This window comes from Periplaneta americana, chromosome 9, assembly GCF_040183065.1.
Source record: "Periplaneta americana isolate PAMFEO1 chromosome 9, P.americana_PAMFEO1_priV1, whole genome shotgun sequence".
Taxonomy (NCBI): Eukaryota; Metazoa; Arthropoda; class Insecta; order Blattodea; family Blattidae; genus Periplaneta; species Periplaneta americana.
The window spans coordinates 127598756-127621248 of NC_091125.1; positions in this window are offsets into that span (position 1 = coordinate 127598756).

Consider the following 22493-nt stretch of genomic DNA (forward strand, 5'->3'; position numbering starts at 1 on the left):
ATATTACTGTATTTGTTCAGTACAAAATCCTATTTCCCATAGTACTGTAATTAATCATGATACACGGACTCATGTTTGCCCTGTCGGCGGAAAGCGATATCTTTTCGGCCTGCACAATCCCTGCCGCAGCTCTGATCACACGATAATTGAATTACCCGGTGTCAGATAGGGCAAGACTTATCCCATTTTTAATTTCCTTCTGTTTTTCCTATATATGACCTTGTTTTTCCACGGCCTTCTTTAAGAAGCCTCTTTTCTCTATTTGTTCATCGTACATTCACATTGGATACAATAATCCGAGCTAATGAAGTCTATCCACGAGTACATTTCCATTTTATCTGCTGGCAGCATGCTCCTGCATCCTTTGTGCTGATCCGACTCCTTAACTCTGTTTCACCAACTAATTCTGTTGCTTAATGAGATGTAAAAGTTAACGAAAATCAATTTCTGCACTATCTACGATTCGCCCTGCACCTTAGTTTTCTCTTCGTTGTTTAAATTGTATGACAATGGACCTTAAACTCAGGATTTCGAACCCTTGTGTGTGAAGGTAGATTTATAAGAGTTGTAGAGTCTTTATAGTTAAACATTATTTAAGAATACCACTATTATTGCGTATGGGCACTTCAGGCAATTATACCCACAATCATTTTCTGCTTCGCGCTAACCTATCTCCTCTTTATTGGTCACTTAATGTCGCTGCATCAACACCGTAGTTGGAACTGGTGATAGCGAGATGAAATTTGGCGAAATAAGACCGAAGATTCGCCATGTCATTACCTTACATTTGCCGTACAGTTGGGGTAAACTTAGGAGAAACAAACTCTAAGCAGGTATCAGCAAAAGCTGTTATCAAACTTTTGTCTTAACGCAGCTCCGGATCAACAGGTAAACCCACCTACCGCCTGATCTACGCTGGTGACCTCAAAGGTGTCTGTGCAGTTCTGTGAAGCTGCAGCCGTTTTAAATGCTCCGATAAACATAATGTCAGATCCCACCATTCTTGCGAACATTCTGAAAGATTTCTATTAGGTAGCTCAAATTAACCACAGAGGCGAAACTAATTTTACACATTATTTAGGGATATATGAAAGTCAGAAGGGTGATATACATAGACGCGTTTCCTTCACCCAAAATGCAATCTAAATTTAAATAAACATGATGCTTTATAACAAATTTCTGTTACTGATATGATGAAATTCTGTGATTTGTACGGCATGTGTAAAATAATTATTCTATATTTGACTTTTATTCATAAGAAACCCCGTCAGGTTGAACGATACGAACTATCTTCACAAAATATACTTTCCTCGAAGAAATCAGTTATTTACCAAATAAAGAAAGCACTCGAAATATAATTATATAATTTTAATACAGTAATAAAAATAACAATGGGAAAAATAGAATAAATATAAGTAGTGGACTATAAATAAAAAAGTAAAAATGTTTAACATCGCCAACCATGAACACACAAATTATAGCCCATGTCTTCTAATCTACCAAAAATGCTAACAGATAACAATTTTATTTAGATTTACTTACAGAAACAGAAATATTATAATTCTTTATTGCAGTATTCGATATTCATCTATTCCAACTTCACAATGTCTGAATAGGTAAGAATTCATAAATACACTATTATTAGCATTTTTGAGCGAATTTTGGGGATACAGCCTATTATTTATATTTTTATTTTATTCATGAAATAGTCTGTAGTAATATCACGAGAGGTCTGAAATTTATCTGGGAAATTTCAGACCTCGAGTGACATTTATTAGGACTATTTCGTGAATAAAATAAACATGTAAATAATATATCCCTAAAATTCGATCACAAAATGTTAATAATTGTATATTAACGAATACTTAACCTATTCAGACATTGTGAAGTTGAAATACTCGTGGATTAATATCGATTACTGCAATAAAGAAATTCGAAGTTATTATTCAATAATGCCAATTGCGAAAAGCGAAATACAGATTTAACAATGTTAATTACATATACTGCACTTTTCTCTTATTATTATAACATAAATACATTTTCATTATCTGCTGAAATCATAATTTAATTTAACAGTAACAGTGGGGACAGCTATATACCAATGCTTATGTATTCACTGCGAGACATGTTGTTACACATTGAAGCCATCTCTGTATAGATAGGCCTAATTAAAACACGAATTTCATTACGCCATACGGAAGGCAGTTTGATCAAAGACCTTATTATTAATATGCAAGGTCTTTGGGTTTGTTATGTGATGATGTTACATAAATTTGAACATCTGACTTTCTATTAATTGTTTCATTTCATTCACAAAATACAAATTTTATAGGCTATAATTATAGGTTAAGCTACCTGTGGGAGCAGGACCAATGTCAGCTGTGCGTTATTTTGACTGCTACTCACAATCAGTGCTACACGAAGGCATTTTTTATAAACGCATTCTCGCTGTAGTGTGTAACGGAACTAAAGCTGCATCTACACAGTTCAATATTGCAATCGCGTATGCGTGCAATCTGGGAAGAATATTGAAAGAATCAAGTTTAAAAGGTTACGTTCAATTAAGATGCCTGAAGATTTTGTGTCTACATGGTGTGCCGTTTTGAACGTCGTCTTCACTGCGTAAATATATTAATTAATATTAAATATCAATCTTACATTCATTGCTTTAAAGTCGAAAGAAAAGTTTAACCGTGTAGTTCATCTTAATGTATTCATGATCATCAGTTTACGGGGAAACAGTTGGCGATAACGACTAAACAAAAGAACGACCATGCAATAAATTGAAAGCGATAAATCTAGCTGCAAAAATTATCGCAAAGTGTGACTGTGATTGGTTGAAATTCAAAATTTCATTACACTTCATTGATCGAAAATGGAATGACGTCATATAAACGAAATAGTCAACAGTAATCTCACTAGACGTTTTGATTTATCTAGAGAAAATCAAAACTCGACTGGGATTTAATTGACTATTACACGATTAGAAGAAAGTATATAAAGATGAGAAGTAACGAAGTACTCCAATACAATAAAATATTAATTGACTTACGAAAATAGGCCTACTGTACAACTGTCTTCAAATGTATTATTGTACCATCTCAACATTACAAATATTACGCTAGATGCATGCTAGATGGCAGTAGTGAGCAATGCCTTCCAAGAGGCCTATATATATATATATATATATATTATAAGTCCTCTTGATGCCTTCTCGTCGAGAAAGTTCTCTATCTATTATACACAATGGCAATGTTACTAGTCAAGAGGCTTTGTTGATTCAGTTTCATTTTTATTAAAATGCAACATTCCACTTCAATTATCCGAATCCCAGTAATCAACGTCACTTGACAGATGATTTTCAATAAATCTTAATATTAAACAATCTCTGATACGTGACTATCCATAATATCATATAGCAGAAGCTATAACATAACCTAACTAATATACACAAGTGTTAGAAAAGTTTTAATTAACGACGATGACATAAAAAATAAACATGAATAATTTTAAAAGGAATAATTATTGAATGTACAATTTTCAAATTTGAATGTGGTTGGTGGTTCAATTGATGTTATATTGGACGTGTGCGTAATAGAAGTGGAACTCGTTGATTTAGGCCTACATGGTGTATTCAACTTATTCAGGATTTCCGAATGGAAATCGGATTTCAGAAGATGCATAGGTATAATCAGTGATTTTTATTAATTCTTGTTCTTGAATGCCAATGCGAGTCATATTTGAAACTGCTGTGCATCGACTGGAGTGGTTTGTAATTATATATATATATATATATATATATATATATATATATATATTTTTTTTTTTTTTGACGTCCAGACCAGCGCAGTTTCAAATGTTGGCAAACAAAGAATCAAATGCTAGGGACGCGATAAAATTAAACAAATGCTATGGACGCGATAAAATTGTGCGATAAGCAGCCATGATTGCTTGAAATACGTCCTTTCGTACCGTTTTATTGCTCAAAAGTAGTATGACGTAGTAAGAGTGTAATAGTCCTAATAAATTCACTCGAGGTCTGAGATTACTATGGACAATTTTAGGGTATTCATATGGAAAACTGAATCGTAATAATGTTTTTGCCTACGCGCACAGCAAAGAAGAGCGTTTTAACCAATAATTTGTTATGAAAAACAGCAGTTTCCATGTAGATATGCCAAAAACGCTTTTCCTTGGATTTCAATAGTGACCAATGTTTTGTGATATCTACTTAAAGCCGTATGAACAATGTCGTGCAAGAAATGCATAATGAGTAATTGTGTACCGTTGAAGTGACACATTTTATTAATTCAAATATAACTGTAGGCCTATATAATTCGAAAGAGTAAGAGGAAAAGATTTATCACGTGCACTCCTGAAAATTTACTGCACTTCCTTTTAACTGTAAATCTTAAGAAAGAAGAAGAGAGCTGAGGAAGGAAGGACGAGAAGAAACGAGGGGAAGCAAGACAAGGCTTATTTACGGCTAGGCATTCACTTTGAATTTTCATTGCTAGTAATTCATAAAACTGTACATGGATGCAATAAAGATTTTATGTTTCTAATAAATCTGCCGCAAAAGTGGGTAAGAAAACGAATTGAAGACGAATATACATCTTGCTCCCCTGACGCCACCTCCCCCGCTACAGTGTTTGATGCGTCACTGTATCAAACATATGAGAGATTGCACCACCATGAAAAAAAAAAAATTTCAACCACTGCTTACATCTTACATCTTAATTTGTCGCAAACAGTTGTCTTTGTAGATGACACTAGCATTATTATAACAAGCAATAATACTAATGAATGGCTCTAAAAATGAAATAATTACAGTACCATGCTGCTCAAGTTCCTAATTTATAGCAAATAAACTGTCAAATGTAGTCATATTCTTAACATATAGAGTTGCACATAAAGTATAGTGTAGAAAATGGTAGCAAGTTATTAAAACAAAAAAAATTAAAATGTTAAACTCTCTTCATAAGAGAATAAGGAGGTAGAAAATAGGAAAGATTGGAGAATGTTGGGTTTGCAGTGAAAGACCTGCCCTTGGACAGAAACGTATGTGTGTATGTATTTTATTTTATTTTAGTAGGTTACTTTACGACGCTTTATCAACATCTTAAGTTATTTAGCGTTTGAATGAGATGAAGGTGGTAATGCCCGTGAAATGAGTCCGGGGTCCAGCACTGAAAGTTACCCAGCATTTGCTCATATTGGATTGAAGGAAAACCCCGGAAAAACCTCAACCAGGTAACTTGCCCCGACCGGGAATCGAACCCGGGCCACCTGATTTCGCGGCCAGACGCGCTAACCGTTACTCCACAGGTGTGGACTGTACGTACGTATGTATGTATGTATGTATGTATGTATGTATGTATGTATGTATGTATGTATGTATGTATGTAAATGACTTCAATCTCTGATCATTAATCAGATTGGCCATTCCCATGATACGAAATGGCAACATTTCAAAGAGAACAACCACCAGGATCGCCACTGTCGAAAATGAATTTTTTGATTACCTCTAGATGGAAGTATAACTTAGTTGCAACTGTTGCAAGCTATTACCACAGTCTAGTGTATACAGTGACGAAGCTCGATACGTAGTAAATATGCATCCTTACATAGTTGCTAACCACTAGGATCGCTACTATCGCCTCATTACAGACGATACGAAATAGTACCTGCACCTTCTATTGTTCCTAGCACCCTCACAACTCAAGCTTCGTGACTAGACTATGATATACTAGACTCCATGCAATTTCATCAGGGTTATAATGTGATTTCCTTTGCAATCGCTAGATGGCAGCATCGTGAAATTTATAAAAGTTGTCTTCAAAATGAATTAGACTGATCAATCTGTTATATATGATCAGTAGAGGACAGATTCATATGCACTACAAACGGTAAAATATGCATACACGTATGCACTTAAAAACAGAATTTATGCACTAACAATAACAAAATATGCACTGTTAAAATTGCAAAAAAAAAACATATTATTTTAAGCAAATGGCTTATTATTGATGGTTTTCCTTTTATACTTAAGAATATTGAGACATAACTTTCATTATTCTAATTTACAATTCATGTTGATTTTCAGATAAGCCAATGTAGGTTACATAAACTTGGATCAAACTTTAGAATATCAGTCTTTATGACTTATCATACAGTAAACATAAAACAAGTTATATTTTATAACATTCGTTCTAAATTTATTTATAAATGCAAACGTTTTCGTCCTCCTGGGCCATCATCAGGCAGTACATAACAATATCAAATATATAACAATATTTTATACTTTATATTGTTATGTACTGCCTGATGATGCTCCAGGAGGTCGTAAACTTTTGTATTTACAAATAAATTTAGAATAAATATTGTAAAATATAACTTGTTTCATGTTTATTGTATGGTAAGTCATAAAGACTGATATTCTAAAGTTTGTTAGAAGTAGCTATATATTTAATTATTCTGCTGGAGTTGCAATTTTTTTTTCTAAATTGTCAGACTAGTTTTATTTAATGAGTTTTTTCTGAAGTTTTCCCCAACCATAAGGTAAATGTCAGGTAATCTATGGCGAATCCTCGGCCTCATTTCGCCAAATATCATCTCGCTATCACCAATTCCATCGACGCTAAGTAACCTCGTAGTTGATACAACGTCGTTAAATAACCAAGTAAAATAAAAAATATGTAGTGTATGTATGACTTCGGTTCACAGATGTTAAAAGCAATATAATGTTGAATCTTTGGACATATCCTTTTTAAAAGTTTCAAATTAAACAGAAACATAATCGGCAATACATCATTTGTGTACACATGATACACAAATGTACAAACTGGAATGCAGGATGGCCAGGGGCTTTGTGAAGCTCAGCATAACAAACAAGGAAATTTATTTTATTAAAAAAAAAGAAGGAAGTGGAAAGTTAAGTGCATCTGCGCCACACCTTGCGATGGTTCTGCATGAAATGTTACCACTCTGACATATATTGACAATACAGCCAAGAAATATGAAAAAGGAAGAGGTAAGCCGAAATAGGAATTTCATCTCTAAGAACCCCGCATGTCTTCTTCTCTTCCTCCCCTTGCTTCTTCTTAACTAGGAATCTTTTTATACGTATTCCGCCACTTTTCTTGTTTCCTCTGAACCTATTTCTCCGAGTTGCTCCTCCTTGCACTCTTGTCGAGTTATTGCCCCCGAGGGGGGCGCAGAGTTGCCATAAAACAAAATAGGCTCGCCGACTTGATGATCCCTGGAGCAACTTGGCAACAGATATATCCACCCCTTCTCCCTTCACCTCACTGCCTTTATCTCGCTCTCCTACCTACCCGTCTTTATTGCACTCTCCTGTTTTTCTTCTACTTCTACCTTAGTTTTCAGCCGATAGCTTCCTCTTCTCCGGAACTTTTCTTCGTTTTCCCTACTTGCTTTGATTCCTTTGTTACGTGTTGTAATTATTGAAGACTTTTGACTCGGATCAATTGGGTTTTATTTCCGTTTAATGTGTCTTGTAACTTCCAGGGGACACTAGGATTTTATACATTGCAACACGCTATAACTCAACCGTAATCAGCGGGTTCTGGGTTTTAGATGAACTGGAATAAAGTGAAGACGTTGAAACGCCCGGGTTCATTGCTTAAAGACACCAAGTGTCACGTTTGTCGATCTTTAACAGCTTATTTAACAACCATCCAAGCCACCGGCATAGTTCAGACTGTAGCGCGTTTGCCTACTAATCCGGAGCTTTGTTTAGGCGTGAGTTGGATAGCAGATTACGCTGAGTATCAGGCTGGGTTCTTTTCAGAGACTTTTTCCAACTGTAAAGCAAATGTCAAGTAATCCCAGGGCGAATCCTGGCCCTCAACTCGCCATACAACATCTCGCTGTCACCAATTTCATTGACATTAAATAACATATTAGTTCAGACAGCGTCGTTATACAAGCAAAACACATTAAGTCAAAAATATTACTTCTGAGAACAAGGCGTATGTAATATGTGTATAGACCTAAACTTCGTACTGGAAAATGAAATAATAAAAATAAACAACTTTCTAAAACAATATTTTGAGGATTCAGTTTCGTCAATAACTTTCGAAATTTCAGAAGTAATATTTTTACTTAATGTGTTTTGTTTTAACTGACGAAATAATATATGTGTATAGACCTAAACTTAGTACTGGAAAATGAAATGCATAAAAAGATAAACAACTCACTAAAACAATATTTTGAGGATTCAGTTTTGCCAATAACTTCCAACATTTCAGAAGTAATATTTTTGACTTAACGTGTTTTGCTTTTAACCAACGAAATATCTGACTAAAAAAATTCTGTGCTGTGTTAGGGATACACCGGCAAGTAGTATACGTCACCCAGCTTCGTGAATTAAACTGCGGATGTGTTGTTTTGAATGGTTTGTTTCGGTTTACATATGGAGAAAATGGATCTATGTTAAGGGGTACTTAGGCAAAAATGTGATCATGATCAATTACAAAATATTTCACATTAATGCAGTTTTCATTTTACTACCCGTCTCTTGTAAGTTGCCCGGTGTTGACTCCACGAACTAGCAGAGTGCGTCATCTCTCTCCACGAATGCTTTGATTTCCTCAACGTCCCGCTCCTCGTAATCGTCTACGATGTCTTGTATACAACGACAGTGGCGACAACAGTGCTTAGCATTAACGTAACATGCGACGCGTAGTAGACGATTGCAATTTTGCATGCGCATTATAAGTGGTGTGGCTATATACGGTACTGAATTCTTTCAGGTCATTTTTTTCAACGCAGAGTACTTTCGGTGTTATTACACTTTTTAATGCACTTAATAACTCTGGTACATTTTTATCCAAAACTATTTAAGGTAGAGACTTGAAATTTTTATATAAACTCATCTTAGATATGTATGTAAATGGTTGAAAAAAGTGTTGATTGTATCTTCAAAAAATAATTTTAATTTTGACAAAAAATAACTCTAGAAGCAATGCTGCAGAAGGATAAAAAATTACTTCTAAGCAAGCTATTAAAATATCCTTACATAAATCTATACATCTTGGTTACATTAACGTGTGTGCAAAATTTCATGAATATACTTCTAGTAGTTTTGGAGGGAAATGTACCTAATATGTAAACTTTATGTTTTGGTAAAATAACTTTAATGTTTACAATGTATGTACAGTAATGGCAAAAAGAACCGGACCAACCCTTGTAGCTGATTTCAGAGTCACAGATCCAAATTTCGCTAGTCACAAAACACATCCATCTTGTATAATTAATTGTAACAATGAAATTTATTGAATTTGTTCGATTCTTACTGTGTTTTGTTTCCTTCAGTGCCTCAATCTTACAGAAGAAAAGACTTTGAGAGTTTTATTTTCATCTGGCATCAATATTACATTTCTACCTCTAGTCGGCAAAGATAACTGTGTATTTTTACATTAAATAGCATTCCATACCTATGGCTTCACTATCCATATTGAAATTACCACAGTTTGACCCAATACACAGCACAGGTTTCTTTTGTATCAGCTACAAAAGTCGGTCCGGTTTTTTTCGCCACTACTGTACAACGCCTTACTTGTATCTGTTTGGTATGTAAATTTTAAAGAGCACATCTAGGTCGATTTAGGAATTAAAACTTGGAGAGTTTATTAAGTACATTTAAAACTATCTAATAATGTTAAAATTAAAACATCATTTTTTTTAGGAAATCTGCCTACATATTCCTAATTAGTCTAATTAATGAAAGGCATGCAATATATTTTTATACTCTCATAATATAATTTACTTTTTCACTTGTGTTATCTGTATCTGAAGTTAATTTCGATACAGATTAATTTATTTAGAAACGTTAGATTTTCTAACATGCATTACCTGAAAGAAAAAAAAACTTGCTTAGTAATATTATGGCTGTTCACTTTTATTAGAAGACATTTCTGATTAGATGTTTCGTTAATGAACGTTTTCATTTGATTGGGTCGAAATATTTCGGATTTCTTTCCTCTATATCCCTCTGATTTATGTTTTAACAAGAAATATAATGTTATATTGTTGGATATATCAAATTTATGTCTGATGTTTAGGGTAGACTTTAATATCGAACTATTTGTGTATGGGAAAATGTTGCTGATTTTTTTTTTACAGTTGGTCAAATTAAGCTATAAATAAATGTTCTGAAAATTATGTTTTATATATATATTTTTTCTAATCCATGAAATGTGAATATATGTTTTCATCAACCTTCTTCGACTTTTGAGATAATATTACCCACATTCATAGCTTCCTCCAGAATTTCAGAATGTGCTGAACTTAGTGCCACATCGTCTGTATCACTCATATCGGACATTTTCAAATAAGGTATTGATTGAAAACCCACAAATTCGTAAATATGAAACTGTATTTCCATTTGTTTGTATTTGTAGTTATTGTGACTAGGCATACATTATCGCTCTCTGAATTTTGTTTCCCAAAATTTCAGACAGTGTTGATAGTTCCACATCGTCAATATCACTAAAATCCAACGTTTTAAATTAATGTTTCTACTCCTTAATGTAACTGGCAAAATAAAAAGGAGTATGCAACTCTCATGATATAATAGCTATTAATATACTGTTACGAAGTTTACGACGATCGCCCTAACTGCATTAATACAACAGCAGCTAATGTGGTGGGAGAGGCTGTTCCCCATCCCTGATCTACACATTGCGGGCCACCGTTGAAGTAGGATTGGCAAAACGTAGGGCCGCTACAGAGACATCATAGGACAATGGATAACTCTCCAGGCTTATAGACGGAAGATAAATTTCTTCCATTTCCTACGCCGGGAATCGAACCACATACCGCTTGGATGGGGAGAGCGTACGCTACCTCAGAGCCACCGTGGCAGATCCATTCTTGTATTGAAGTTAATAACTAGGCTCCGTATTCCAGCTACCTAAAGACTGAAGTTAAAGACACATTGGGTATATAGTACATCGAACACAGGTAGGCCTAATGCAACGGATGAGGATATATAAACAAACGCGTCGTCGCTGCGTGTCCGTGGAGTACAGTCAACTCCGACATTCTGAAGCTATAGTATTGAGCCGTGATGTTCATTTTCGTCGTGATCTTTGCAGTGAATAATAACGTGCATTCGTAAGTTACAGAACTTTAACATATGCGGATGTCACTTGAAATGATTTTATATTGCAAGAAATTCTTTCAATAGCACATGACGTTATTAGTGCATGATGTAGTACAAGATATTGTCTGATATTTTTTTCGTGTTTCATTAGAATATTGCATATGTCGCTCATCACTGGAAACCCACTAATTTTCTATGTACTTTTCTAGAAATTTCCTAAAATGTGGATAATTTAATTTATTAATTGGGATATTGGCACTGAACATCATGGTAGGCTACACAAATCCATGCCAAATGTCGAGTTAATATCTTCATAATTTTGAGATTGTAATGGTACTGGTTCTTTTGAATTGCGTTCAACACACTTTCTGTCCCTTTCGGTATTGTATTGTCTTTCAGTCCACTGTTTTTGTCACTTTTACCTTTATTTTACAAAGTGTAGGCCTATATTATGTAATCTCTATATTGACAGTCAAAATACACGCTTGAGCGTTTTACCTAAGGAATTTTACCCCTGCAATGAACCTTCAATCAGCCACAAAGATGTAGTTGTTTAAATAATAGGACTAGTATGAGCAGTGATCGATAAGACTACTCAGTATGACTGCGTCCAGATTTTAACTTCCTAGAGGAAGAGGACAGAAGATGCGTAACTATTTTGTATACGAACGTACCTGTACCTAAGTTGTGACGTTACATATACTTCGAATCAGGCAACTTCATTCCAGTTTATAGGTAGCTGGAATACGGAGCCTATTAATAACAGTTAGTGCTTAGGCTACTTGCACTCAAGTTTACATAGGCTATTATTATAATTTCTCTAGATATTTCGTTTTCTTTTTAACTTGTTATGAATTCGAGTTATCCCTGAAAATGGAGGAATAACTTGCACTTGAATTTTCAGGCGTTATGCTTTTTCATTGGAATTTCTATTCCATTACAAAGCATTCAACGTTGAATGTGACAGTTTAATGGAACTACTAGAAGGTCATATTATCCGTTGTGGAATCAAGGCACGGTTTTCGAGATATGACAGTTCTGGGTTACATATTTTGGGAACATCCTGCTGTGTAAGGTCGATTGGTATAATATATACCTACACACTGACCTGTCACGTCTGCGTCACGTATACGTCACGCCTCGTAGTTCGATTGATTTCGGTCCACGAGTCATTTCCGGTTCGTTTCACAAGACTGGATTCCGCGGCAATTCAGAGTCCCAAACCACTGCGCCAATCACCCACAATTTTTCTCTTTCTCTTCCTCGCATTTCTTTCCGCCCTCTCTCTCTCTCTTTCTCTCTCTCTCTCTCTCTCTCTTTTTCTCTATCTCACACATTCTGCAATTTAAGCACTCTGTTTCTATTTCAATCGTAATTCTTTATTTGTTTCCCCATTTCAACTTCAGACGCCATTTTGTAGACAATTTGATAAAGATGCGGTATTATGGTGCTATGTAAATTGCAGAGGAAACATAAATACTTCGAGAAAAACGTGTCTTTTAACAGTTTTAGAAAAGTAAAATTCTCGGAACGTAGCAGATTTCTGTGATTCAAACTTCAAGAATCGAACACTGACGTTCAAAAATATCTGACCCTCCTAATCGATAGCAATCGATAATTTGTTGGTGTAAGTGTGGATTCTTTAGTTATTACTTCTATGAATAGATGGCGAAGATAATAGTCACTGTTGCCAATCGTAGATAAATATACTCGTCTTATAGAATTCAATTTTTCATCCCACTCTACTGATTGTAAAACAATACTGAGTTTGGCTGGAAACCGCTGATATTGTCTATTAGAAGAATAATTTGTCCTTCATCTACATAATCAGTCTCCGCGACACTTTTTAACGGCTCCAAAATTTGGTACCACCTATTGAGAACTAGCGGAATTCTTTCAAAATTTGTCAATTTGTCATATCTTTGGTTCTGATTTATCCCATGGTTGGAAAGTTCGCTTACACGATCATAAAATCGTAGGTCGGATACCTTTGAACGTCAATGTACTAACATCTGGAATGCTGAGGTATTACAACAAAGTACACGATTTTGATCTGCAGAGGCGATGCGATGTTACTATGTAATTATTATTGGTACCATCAACATCATGTACTTGCTTACAGATTGCTTTTCCCATACCCTGTGTTGTTAATAGATTTTTAGTTGTATTGTTGTGAAATTGTTTATATTAATGCTATTGCAGCATTAATTTTGTGTTTTTCAGCGCCAGAGGTTCTCTTTCCCACCCTCTTCATTACCCTATCAAGATTGTCACTATGCGCGCATTGGCATGCGGGCTCTTTTCGTGAACTTCCTTGTTTATTTTCCTCTTAATTTCAAATATTGCAACTAAAATCTAAAAGCGGATAAACATAGAAAGTAATAATTAAAACGTATGGTTATTCGAAAGTCACTAAACATTATTTTTCAGACTTCTGTTTCAATTGTTTCACTATTATTACTATAACAAATTAAATATATTAAACAGCAATATTAAAGTTATACTTAGAGTGAGTTAATAAGTTTTGCGAATTTTTATCATAAAATAATCACTTTGCCTCTACCAATGCGATTAGTGTTTAGAAGATGGACATTTGTTAGAAGACATTATTGTTTATTTGGTTTTTAAAATGAATCGTTTGCATCTTTTTCTTGCAAACCAGTTTGTCCATAACCAAGAAAGATACACTCTTGCAAGTCGTATAGAAACTGGAATTATATTCACTTGCTTGCTACCATAAACAATTTGTGCTTTGGAAAATAACATGTTTTGTGGACTTATCTAAAACGAAGGATCATTAATTTATATAGGCTAAACAACAACATAATCAGTAAATCGAATATTTTAATAGTCTATACGTACCTTCATTTCCTTTCCTGTCCGCCTTATTCATCATCCTCTTCTCGCCACTGGATCAGCTGACATTAACAATAACAACAAGCTTCTGTACTTCGTTGTTGCTCGACCCCGGCGATAAATGTTGTAATAAATTATTTATTCGTACGGAACTTCTAAACATTATGATGACAATTTTCTTGTTCGAAATCACGGCACTACATTCTTCAGTTTTATCCCTAATATAATATCTCGCACACTCTTAGAATCCGCTGACACTCGACAAGGTAATCGTATTTTAACTAAAGGTTACGCTTAGTTTTCTTACACCATAATTAAGGAATCTAATATCCGAATATTGAATGCATATAAGGAGTGACCTGGATTTTCTTGAGAGAGATCCTTCCTCTAGGACCGTGTGTGGCCCACCTGCCTGCCATAAATACAACAATTTCTTTGATAGAAGGACTATAAGCAAACTAGGACGATCATCCATTAGAAGTGTTATGATTGGCTGCGTGACACTCATTCTATTAGAGCGGTCTCTAGCGGAATTCAGAAAAGTAAAGTTGCTAACGTTAGAAAAGTTGTAGAATTTTTTCTCGCCTCCTGTTACTTAATTACACCCTCAAACTAACCCAACCTAACCTTACTACAGTCCGCGCCTCCTGCTCGTATTTATTCACATGAACCTTCATTACACTTTTGGTACAGAAAGATACTCGTCTTTATTTACTCTAAACTGTATGGATGGAAATGTAGGTAATTCTGGAGGACGATTACTTCACGATTTTCGAACATTTCCTTTTATCACTAACGATGATTGTTTGCTCGATTTTCGAAAGGTAATAGAAAAAAATTCGACTGTAACCAAACACAACCTATCACCTTAACTAACCCTAATTAACCAAAGCAAAACTAACCTAAACTAAGCTAATCTAACCTAAGTTAACATAATACTAGGTTAGGTTAGGTTAGCTTAGTTTAGCTCAGTTTTGCCTGGGTTAGGGTTAGGGTTAGGTTAGGTTAGGTTAGGTTAGGTTAGGTTAGGTTAGGTTAGGTTAGGTTAGGTTAGGTTAGGTTAGGTTAGTTTAGGTTAGGTTATGTTACGTTACAGTCGAAATTATGTGTTTCCGAATTTTTTTTGTATTACCTTACGAAAAATCGAGCATAAAATCGTAGTTTGTGAAAAAAAAAAAAAGTTCGAAAATCGTGGAGTGGTCATCCTCCATAATTACCGAAATGTGTATGGTGAATATTAGGTCTACCAGAACTGCAATGCTTGCTTCCCATTGGCTACGATAACAAACTACTTTTTTGTGCATCGCAACTTTCATGGTCTTATGGTGTAAGAAAAGTAAGAATAACGCAACTTGGTTGTCAGCGTTTCCACTAAAATCTTCAAATTTCTTCCTTAATCTCTTGCACTTTAATATAAGGCTGAAATCACCATATAGTGACAAGGTTTTATTACTTTCGTTTCTAACCTGACGTGTATATGGCAATTCATCCTTCAAGATGTATTCTAATGTCTTCCACACTATTCTCAAGCGACTGCCCCTTCCTACAAAACAGTTACATTTTCACTAAATTTCGGATAATGTTATTCCTTACCCAGAGTTTTCACAACGTTCAAATTTTTGTTCCAATATTGCACACGATTACTAGTCACTAGTTATTTCAATGAAATCGTTATAATTTCACTAAATTTTGTAAATTTTGTTCCATAAGCAGCATTTCGGGGACACCGCACTATTCAAATTTCATTAAAATCTCTTGTACACTACTCAAAGTCACTGCCCGTTAACAAAATCGTTATGTAACTACGTTTCATACAAAGTTTCCACGACATGCACTGTTCACATTTTATTGTAATCTCTTGTACATTACTTCAAATCACTGTCCATTTTAATAAAGTCGTAATTTCGTAACCGGCGTTTCACAGCACCCCACTATTGAACATCCCATCATAATCTGTAGCACACTATGCAATCAACTCTCAATAACAAAACACCACAGTCTACTATATACAGTCACGAAGCTTGAGTTTTGAGGGTGCTAGAAACAATAGACTGTGACGGTACTATTTTTCATTGTCTGAAATGAGGTGATATTAGCGATCCTAGTGGTGAGCAAACTATCTAATGTTTGCATATTTACTACGTATTGAGCTTCGTGACTGTATATACTAGACTGTGAAAACACGTAGTAATTTCTGAATTTCTCATGGCACCACACTGATCAAATTTCATCCCAATCTCTTGCGCACTATTTAATAACCACTCCTAAAACTCTTTTAAAGTTAGTTCCGAGTTTCTATAATTTAATAATCCTAAAACATATAAAACGAATGCCTCTGCTATTTTCGAACACATCATACGCCCCAGTCTAACGTTCGATGACGACAAAGAACACACATTGTAAATTACTTACCAAGAAGACTTTGTTGTGTTGAGCAACAGGAACGAACAGAAATAAATACAGCTGTTGTCCAAAACTTTTTAGTCTTTATAGGCACAAAGCAAGAGGCTTTTCGTATTCCACTCTACTTCGGGATCGCTAGTTGTCGTGAAATTACGTCAAAAATAAGTCATTTCGAAGTCCGAAATTCTATTGAAGTTTGAACAAGCCAGTGATTATAACATGTGTTTGCAATTTTAAACTATCAGACTAATGTATGTTTTATTCAAAATTATTTGAATACCCAAATCTAACAATTTATGAAATAAACACGCTTCACAGTATGCGACTAACATCACGTTTAATCAAGCGAACTGCGGAGTATTAATCCTGATGCGTATCAGCTGATCGTAGGCATGTCGGTCTACCCAGCCACCCCCTCCCTTGTTTATATCGGGAGCGGTCTTCGTAGAGACACAGAATAGCACAGCATGAAATCTAAAATCAGGTGTTGTGGTGGGGGTTGGTTTTAGTTGTTTATAGACGTTAATCTCTCTCTGACCCGTTTTGAACCCACGAACCTTCGATCCAATAATCAACATGGTAACCGCTGGGCCACTTACGAACTGTTTAAAACATTTTTAAAATAATAATCCTACAATAGCAGGACTGAGATTTTACAAAAAATCATCAGATAATCAATTTTCGTATTATTTTAATTAACATATTTGTTGGTAAGTTACGAAGATGTTAGTAAGAGTTTCTTGCCTCTAAGTCAGCCGTGGCGAAAATGTGACTCACGAGTACATTGTGGCTCGCAATATTAGCTATGCATTTCTCTTGCTTCCTATCTTCTCCAACCCCCACCCTCTCACTCACTGGAGTCAAACTCCTTTCTATTTGTATAGGGACATCATTTTATTTTTACTAACATTTCTAATATTAACCTGGCTATACCTTTGGATCAACGGTTGCTACTCCCTTCCACGACTGGAGTTAGATGATACTGGCGTAATATACAAACAAACCACTTTACTAGGTATTGGAGGGAAGAAAAGTAGTTCATCCATTTACGTAAACTAGGAACTATCACGCTTTTGAGTTTGATAATTTTCATTAGGTTTTTGTTTAATCAAAATACAGTACCAGTATTAACAATTAATGTTTTTGCTCACGAACTGAGCTGTCCATGCGGACGTATTCATTATGCAGTGTATATTATACTGTCTACAGCACATTAGCGTACGTTATAGAGAATTAAGTTAAATTGAAAAAAAAAAAATAATAATAATAATAATAATAATAATAATAATAATAATAATAATAATAATATGTATATTTAAACATATTTTTCAAAATGGTGGCCGTTCATTTCGATACAGGCTTCAGTTCTAATGTGTGTAATTCCAATTACCAGTTTCGTCCTTCGTACTAGTAACTCATGTTGAAATAATTCTGTACCTACTCTGTAAAAGAGTACCTTACATATTGTAAATTCAATCTTCACTTCTGCCCGACTCGCACAGATAAAATTACTCAGACATGCTATCTACTGTCCGTCCAAATGGTTATGTCGCAGGATCGTAGAAAGGGGAGCAAATCACGTAACAGTTAATTACTTAACGAGGCCCTTTTATTTACGTTATTTTAAACAGTTGTATAATATTACGTAGACGTCCAATTCCTAACAAATAATGTTTTCAGAAAAGAGCTAAGACAGCCCAGCCACTAGCCTTTACAGAGGGGCGAGCAGAAGCAGGTGGGGAAAATCGGGATGCGACGTAGGCAAACGGACAGTACCTGTGCGAAAATATGTTTCAATATTGAAAGGACTTTCGTCACTTGAAAACGCGAACATATTTCTGAACGTACTATAATCACTAACTCAGTACTGTTTACTATATGCGGCCTTAGTTCTGTGTGGAGGACAGTTGGAACTTCATTAGTAGAAGTACATTAAAAAACCCAGATACAATAAAAGTTGAAGTAAAAATAAAATGATGTCCCTGTACATCTATGTATCTATATGTGTTATATGGCATTCTACCTTTATTTCTTTCTTTGATTCTTACTTTCGTTTCCATCTTTCTTCTTTCTTTATTTATATTCTTATGTGATTAGCTGCTTCATGTGTATTTGCGAGTTTTTGCCTGCGTTCGTATGTGTCGTTGTATGTACCTGTCGATCGAGGTAACGGAAATCAAATGTAAAGTATAATGTAACAGTGTAATTGTGTAACGTAGACACGAATATATCTGATAACATGAGAAACAAAATTGTTACGGAATATATGTACATACAAGACGCAAAATGACGCTGTTTATTTATCTTTCCAACATCACTCTTCCCCGATAACTCTCGAAAACAATTATGTTTGTCCTATGTTCGATGCAATATGAAGGAGAAGCCTGGCATGAATTGAATTCAGGTGGCGCTTCATTGCATCACGAGAACTACAGTCAGCATTTTAAGTTCACAGGGATTTGCCTGAAAGGAAGACTGACTTCCATATCTTACAATGTTAAATTCCACAATTTTGGGTGCACTTTTCTCAGAAGTTATAAAACATACAAATGTAGAGAGAATAGGGCATATGTAACATACCTTTATGTATACAACAGGTTAAATAAATTTAAAATTCCACTGAACGGTTGGAAAAAAAAGAGCCGTTCAGAGCAAAAGTGGTGTAAGTCAAAATTGGGTAATGAGGTTTAAAGTAAAAATTATGTAAAATACAGCGCAAAGTAGCAATTAATATGTCCTTCTTGCTATCCACTGACTACTAGTAGTTTAAATAAATTGAATAGTAATTGCTACTTTGCGCTGTATTTTACAGAATGTTTACTTTAACCCTCAGTACCCATTTTTGACTTACACCACTTCTGCTCTGAACAGCTCAAATAATCTTAATTTTTTTAACTTACTGTGTAAAATGCCATCACATTGATATTGTATATTAATTTCAGCCTTCTGGGTACAATACTTTCTGAGAAAAGTGCACCAATGTCACAAAAATAAGAAAGTGCAGAAAAATGGTGTCAAAGTTTCCATATCTTGCAATGTGAAATTCGTCAATATTGGGAGTACTTTCTCAGAAGTGATAAAAGATCCAAATGTAGGAAAAATAGGGCATATGTAACATACTTTTATGTATAGGATCGGCTAAATAAATTTAAAATTCTACTGAGCGGTTGGCAAAAAAAATCATTGATAACATTTTTGCATTAAGAATTACTACAATATTATTGCTGAAGATAGGACTAAAAGTTGACAATTAGAAAAAATAAAACCATATTATCATTTTACACATATTACCTATGAACTACCGAAAAACGATAAAAACCAAAATTTCATTTTTTTTGTCAAAATTCCGTGTACAGACTCCCCTGAAGGGGAATGTATGAACAAATCGGACGGACGGACGGACGGATGGACAATCAGTTCGCGAATAATCCGGAATGTACGGGTTATGTAGGTCTATTCGTAGCTTTTGAATTGGTTGCTAATTATATGCTGATGCTACGGTTTGTCTACGGCGATCTTCGCCGAACGATCATCGCTGACGTTCCTCTCTGGGATTCCTTCCCGTTGATTTGAATGTGCATGGTTTCTTCACAGCGAAGATCGTTAACGAACATCGCTGCGCTCGATGAACATCGTCGAAGTTTGCCTTCCAGGCAAAAACCTGGCGATCATAGCCGAGAAAGCAATTGTAAAATTACAATAAGTCATGAACTAAACTATTTAATAACATGTGATCTACACGTCATACATACCATAGTGGCTGTAAAACAGTAATCTTTCTGTAATTTCTCCACTAATGAAGACGAGATATTAATTGATTATGTCTCCAAACACAAATCCCCGATTGACATGAGCCAAAAAGAAGAACCAACGTAAATAATAACAAATCTATATTTTGCATCAACCAGAGCTAATAATACAATTGAGTAAAATGATTTATAATTGAAAAATAAGGAACCGCTATTATCAGGACACACGATGCGGAAGCAAAAGTTAGAGTGTGAAATAGTAAGTGAATTGGAATGTCAAGCAAAGGAGAGAAGTGCAACAAACTCCTCACATTTTTTTTTTATTTGTAACATTATTTCCCAAATAAATGCTCCTGAATGAAAAAAATTAACACTGTAAAAAGTAAAAATAAAGTGTTTATATCATTGATATTTACCTTAAAGTTACTGTTAATCTTTTAGCTGGGTCATTTTAACTTAAAACAAAATTAAATTGTTCCGGAGAAAGTCTGATATATTCCTTAAATTTGGTAGGATCATTTTCAAGATGTCTCAATATCATTGAATTAAAACAGCCCTCTGTATATCTATTACTGAATATGACATTAGCTACTTTTAAGATCCATACTTGTTTTTCAAAGCAAATTTATATTGTAACGTTATCAGATTACCATCCATTTATCAGCTGATCAGAAATAGTCAACTATATAAAAGAATATACTATCCACCTACGAAGTTCGCCGTAAAGAAACTACTCTCTGACGAACGCTGGAGATTCCAATCTTCAGCGAAAATCGTTCGGCGAAGATCGTCGTAGAAACCATAGCTTGATGATACGAACATTTGAGAGCCATCTGTTGCCGAGAGAATAAAGTACATGATGGCTTTATTGTTTCTACAATGACATTGACCGCGCCTCTCGCGGAGAGTTTTGAGATTTGTTATTAAAATCTCTACCCAATACAGGAATATGGATATCCCCATGGGCTCAACGTGGAAACTACTGGTATTGTTAAGCAAAGTAAAAAATATTAACGTCTGTATTTCAATTCTATAAACTCTGTCCTTTAAATACGAGTATGTTATATTACGCGTACAGGATACAAGGCAAAGTCCTTATTAAAGTTCGCGAGTTGATAATCGGCAACAGACAAGTGACCAACATAATATGGCGCAAGCGATAGAGGCACGGCATGTCTTTATCGCTTGGCCTGAAGGGTTGTGGGTTCGAGTTCCGCCTCGGGTATGGGTGTTGTATACGTACTAGTTTAAGGAAATCGGAAAAAACAGAAATGAGATAAAGAAAAAGGAAACTTAGAAAAAAGAGACTTGGAGCTCACAGCCTCAAATTCTCTTGGATGGGTGCGCGATCACGTGACTTTTGATTATTGCTTACCCTCTCATTTCCCCCTTCTACAGAGTTGCCAAATTCATCAGGAATCCAGGACAGGTGATGATACTGAGTTTATACTTCAACGTTACCACACATATGAATTAATTTAATTTGTAATACAACTGATTTTATTCCTTTCATGTATTTCAACTAATTATACAGGGCCTAAACTTTTTTTTTTTCGCATTTTTCCTATATTATGAAATTTTCTTTGAATTATTAATAAAGTCGGAAAATTAATGTCATATTACACCCTGACCTATTCAGAAAAAGTGCTTGATGCAGTGTTTAAATCATGTCCATAGTAAATCAACTTTCAAAGAGAGTTTTAATTTAATTATGGTTTGTTTAATGACAATCGCAACTATCGAGGTTATAATTATCACCGGTGTGCCGGAATTTTGTCCCCCTGAAATTCTTTTACATGCTAGTAAATCTATTGACATAAGTCTGTCGGCATCGACCTGGGCCGGGATCGAACCCGCAACCTCAAGCATAAAAGGCCAATGCTATACTGACTGTGCTACCCAGGCCGACTCCAAAGAGAGTGAATAATAAAGATACTGTATAATACCTAATACATACTAAAATATATTATCGTTTTTTTATTTCAGTACAACCCGATAGGAGACTCCAGGCGGCGTTGACGACGACGTTGAACACAGATTGGACAGGGTCTTGAAAAAAAATGAAAAAGGAATTTTTTTAATAATTGATAGAAATTAGCATTTTTTGTCATTCCAGAACAAATATAACTCAATCCAGGACACAGGACAAACCATTAAAATCCAGAGCAATCCTGGGAAATCCAGGACGTCTGGCAACCCTGCCCTTGTATCATCATCATGCTTCTGACTATAACTAGTCACAAAATATTATAAATTTATGGTATCGTATGTCATTACTATTTGTTTTAATAAATACAACTAAGAAACAACCGATGATATAAAAGTTTGTATATTAACTTGTTTCCTGTGAAGTA